Source organism: Palaemon carinicauda, chromosome 31, assembly GCF_036898095.1.
Source record: "Palaemon carinicauda isolate YSFRI2023 chromosome 31, ASM3689809v2, whole genome shotgun sequence".
In the NCBI taxonomy this organism is placed as follows: domain Eukaryota; kingdom Metazoa; phylum Arthropoda; class Malacostraca; order Decapoda; family Palaemonidae; genus Palaemon; species Palaemon carinicauda.
The window spans coordinates 81,832,723-81,837,722 of record NC_090755.1 but is presented as its reverse complement, the minus strand read 5'-3'; positions in this window follow the sequence as shown (position 1 = coordinate 81,837,722).

Sequence of the window (5,000 nt, the reverse complement as noted above, 5' to 3'; positions counted from 1 at the left end):
TCTCTTAAGTTCCTCTACTTGCTTCGCATAGTGGCGAAAGAACACCCTGGAAGACTTCCAGCCCGTGTATGAACGGAGATGTTCAAAGTCCATACAATTAAAGAAATTTAGGGATGAGGCAACTTTCCTCGGATCGTGACCTGCGGGTGTACTGTCAGGATCCGCTCTGCGAATAAAATATGTCATTTTCGCTCTGAGTTGATTCAGAGATAAATTTGAGCCTGATGTTTCTCCCCTGAATAGTTGACTACCCTTGAAGTCTGAAGTTCTACGAAGATAGACCTTTAGGCATTCTACTGGACATAGAGATGCATCTTCTTTCAGAGGACAGATTCTCCAGGGACCCCACCTGTTGGTGGGTAACTCATTCTTGGCGAGAAACGTAGGATCCGGAAACAGGTTCAGCTCCCCCCCATCCAGAAACTGAACACGACCTGCCTCTCTCGAGAGGGCTACGATCTCACTAACCCTGGCCCCGGACGCGAGTGCAAATAGGAAAATAACTTTTTGCGTCAAATCCTTTAACGCACATTCTTCATTGCTCAACAAGGAGGCGAAATGAAGAACTTTGTCTAAAGACCATGAGATGGGCTTTGGAGGTGCTGAAGGTCTGAGCCTAGCGCAGGCTTTCGGAACTTTATTAAAGATCTCGTTACCTAGGTCGATCTGGAAGGCAAATAAAATGGGTCTCATCAAAGCCGATTTACACACTGAAATCGTGTTAGCTGCCAATCCTTGGCCATGGAGATGGATGAAGAAAGATAAGCAGAAATCTGTTGAGATCTCCTGCGGATTCTTTGCTTTACAAAGGCCACCCATTTTCTCCAAGATGACTCATATTGCCTTCTAGTCGATTTGCACTTGTATTCCTCTAGGAAGTCTATGCTGGCTTTCGAAATCCCGAAGCGCTTTCTCACCGCTAGGGCGAGAAAATCATGAGCTGCAGGGTCTGGGTTTTCTGTAATGAAGCGCAGACAGTCGACTTCTGGACTCGCTGGGTCAGAACTGGATGTGGTAGCGGCACGAACTTCATCTGTAGTTCCAACGCCAAGGGGAACCACATGCTGTTCGCCCACTTGTGGGCCACTATTGCCGCTACCCCCTTGAAGGATCTCAGTTTGTTGAGGACCCTCAACAGAAGGTTGTGAGGAGGGAACAGATAAATCCTGGACCATCTGTTCCAGTCGAGGGACATTGCGTCCACTGCTTCCGCTAAGGGGTCCTCGTACGGGGACACGTACAGGGGCAACTTCTTGTTGTCTTTCGTCGCAAAGAGGTCTATTTGCAGTTCTGGGACTTGATTCAGAATGAAGGAAAATGATCCTGCGTCTAAGGACCATTCCGACTCTATCGGTGTGAACCTGGATAGAGCGTCCGCTGTCACATTGCGGACTCCTTGAAGGTGAACTGCCGACAGGTACCACTTCTTCTTTTCCGCCAATCGGAAAATGGCTAACATCACTTGGTTGAGAGGTGGTGACCTCGACCCTTGTCGATTCAAGCATCTCACAACTACCTCGCTGTCTGTCACCAATCTTATGTGGATCGAGTGACGCGGGGAGACTTTCTTTAAGGTAAGGAGCACTGCCATAGCTTCTAGAAAGTTTATATGAAAGGTCCTGAATAGCTTGGACCAAGTCCCCTGGACTTTTTTCCGATGAGAGTGACCTCCCCATCCCTCCTTTGAGGCGTCTGAGTGAATCGTCAACGACTGGGGAGGTGGCTGAAGAAGAACAGACTTCTTTAGATGTCTGGCTTGGGACCAAGGTCTGAGAAGAGTACGTAGCCGAGGCGGCACTGGTCTTCTCAGGTCTCTTCGCGCGTTTGATGCATACCTTCTCCAAACTCCGGTTGCATCCTTTAGCTGTGCTCTTAGCACTGGGTCTGTCACTGAAGCAAACTGGAGAGAGCCTAGTACCCTCTCCTGTTCGCGTCTTGATATCCTTTCGGAATCTAGAAGTCTCTTGACAGAGCCCGCTATCTCCTTCCTTTTCTTCATTGGGATGGAGAAACTGTGTGACAAAAGGTCCCAGTGGATTCCCAGCCACTGGAACTTTTGGGATGGAGAAAGTCGAGACTTTTTCTTGTTGATCTTGAAGCCTAGGTACTCTAGGAACTGGATCACCTGACTGGAAGCTTGCAAGCATTCGGTCTCGGATGCTGCCCACACCAGCCAGTCGTCCAGGTAGGCTACTACCTGAATTCCCTTTAGGCGTAATTGTTTGAGAGCTGCGCTCGCAAGCTTCGTGAAAATCCTTGGGGCTATGTTTAGCCCGAATGGCATGGCTCTGAAGGCGTACAGTTTTCGTTGTAGCCTGAACCCTAGGTAGGGGGAGAGTCGACGGCTGATTGGAATGTGCCAATAGGCGTCTGACAAGTCTATAGAGACTGAGTATGCCCTCTTGGGCAGTAAGGTCCTTATGTGTTGCAGTGTTAGCATCTTGAATTTGCAATTCACTATGAACTTGTTGAGTGGTGACAAGTCCAGAATGACTCTGAGCTTTTCCGAGTCTTTCTTGGGAACACAAAACAGCCTCCCTTGGAATTTGATGGACTTCACCTTTCGGATCACATTTTTCTCCAACAGTTCTTGAACGTACTCCTCCAAAATGGGGGTGGAGTGTTGGAAAAACCGAAGGCATGGGGGTGGAGTGCTGTACCAGCTCCAACCCAGTCCATTCTTGAGTAGGCTTTGGGCCCAGGGATCGAAGGTCCAGCGATCCCAAAATTTCATCAGTCTCCCTCCTACCGGTATCATTTCACTTGGACTGCCGTCCTGAGGTCTTGCCTCCCTGACCACGACCACCTCTGAATCCCCTTCCCCTTGAGGGGCGCCTAGACGAGCCTCTGGCTGCTCCTCTAGGTTTTGCACGAAAGGAAGAAGACTGTCCTTCGAACGTTGGGGCGAATGTGGTTGACTGACCTGGTACCGCCTGGGGTACCCACTGAAAGGCAGTCGGGGTTTGTGCCACCATCTGGGGCACTGGAGGCAAAGGCAATTGCAGTTGCTGTTGCTGTCTATAAGGCTTGGCTGGCCGAGATGGTAGCCTAGTCTTCATATTCTTCCTCTTTGGTTGAGGACCCTCATCCGGGGAAGATTTTCTTTTGATAGCCAGACCCCACTTCTGGAGAAGATTTCTATTCTCCACGGCGGCCTTATCAACAACCTCTTTGACCACATCGGTAGGGAAAAGGTCTTTTCCCCAAATGTTGGAGGAGATTAACTTCCTTGGCTCGTGTCTCACCGAAGCCCCGGTGAACACGAACTCCCTGCAAGCTCTCCTTGCCTTGACGAAGTTATAAAGGTCCTTCGTCACTGTGGCTAAGTGAGACTTAGCCACTACCATGAACATTTCATGGACCTTGGGGTCACTTGCCATCGTCTCGAGAGTAGTCTGATGAGACATTGAGGCAGCCAGTCTTTCTTTTGTCTCGAACTCTCTTCGTAAAAGAGATTCGGACAGCTTGGGGAGGTCCTCGCCGAATTGCCGTCCGGCAATATCAGCCTCCAACTTTCCCACTGAGAATGTTAGATGGACATCCTTCCAGTCTTTGTGGTCCATAGGTAGAGCCAGCGACAAGGGTTTACATTCCTCCAGGGAGGGGCAAGGCTTGCCGGCCTCGACTGCCTTTAGGACAGCCGCAAACCCTTTCTGTAAAAAGGGGAAGGCTCTATCAGGAGAGGACACAAACGAAGGGAGCTTCTTGCTCAATGCAGCTACCTTCGAATTCGAGAAGCCCCTCTCTTTCATCGAGGATGAAAGTAGGGCTTGAGCCTTAGCGTGGTCCATAACAATGACCTCCTTCGGCTCTGTCTCCTCCCTTGAAGCTGGTTCTTTTCTCAGCCGGACATAGCAGTCCGGATATGATGCCTTGCTGGGCCAGAATTCTACCTCCTCTAGGGGAACTGAACCCAGCTTATCCGAAATGACGATCTTTCCAGTCGTCATCGGCATGTGCTCAGCATACCTCCATGGGTTAGCATCTGAGCATATGGGAAGGTCTTTAACATTGAGCCTTTTCCGGGGGCCCATGTGATTCTGCCAGGGACTGCATACGCAGTTCCATTGCAGCCGCCTTCTCCTGATTCTCCTTCTGCATTTGTTGGATCATTCCAACAATCGAAGAGAGGGCCTGTCCCAGTTCTACTGGGAGGCCAGCCGATGTTGAGGGGATAGGCTCCGGCATCTGAACCGGAGTAGCCGACACCTCGTCGACCTCATCCTCTACGACATCCGGGGTTTGAACTTGATCCTGACCTTCTGCCAGGAGGTCTTCTTCCAAACGATCGTCCAGGTCAGACATCCTGTCACACAACTGGATGTCTTGCATCGCATCTGCGACTTCCTCGTCCACCTGGACTTGATCTTGAAGGATCTCCTCTTGAGGCTGGGGAATCACTGCCTCAGCTGATGCCTGGGGAAAAAGATACGCCCTCATCTTCTCACTTGGAAGATAAGGGCCAGAGGTGTTCTTCTTGAAGCCCCTTACCCAAGTACGAAGCTTTTCCCTAGCTATATCCCTTGATTCCGCCGTTCTAGGGGAATCAAAAGCCTCAGTAATCAGGTTAGTGCATACAGTACATACCTGAGGGTCCCAATACTGGAGATCATCCTTGGAGACAGCGCATGCTGCGTGTCTCCTACAACACTCATGTCCGCAGAGGTTCTTGCTGCGGACATTGCAGAAAACATTTCCGCACTTCGGAGGGTCCTCCTGTAAAGAGAAGAAATTTCCATGAGTATCAAGTGAACTATGTATCACTGGATATGCATAGTATAGCATAACAATTCATAAATGAAAGACACACACTTGTGTTTCCCTCACAACCCATTGTTGCAGCCTTCCGGATAATAAAATAAAAAATGGTTTATCTCTACTAGAGTAACCAATGCAAGGTTTCCAGAGGAAACAGGTGGAGCTCACACCTAGGCAATGATTTTAAAAATCCTGGATAATAGACGGGGAAGAACTCTGCTTCCTGTCTGAGGGCAACAGCA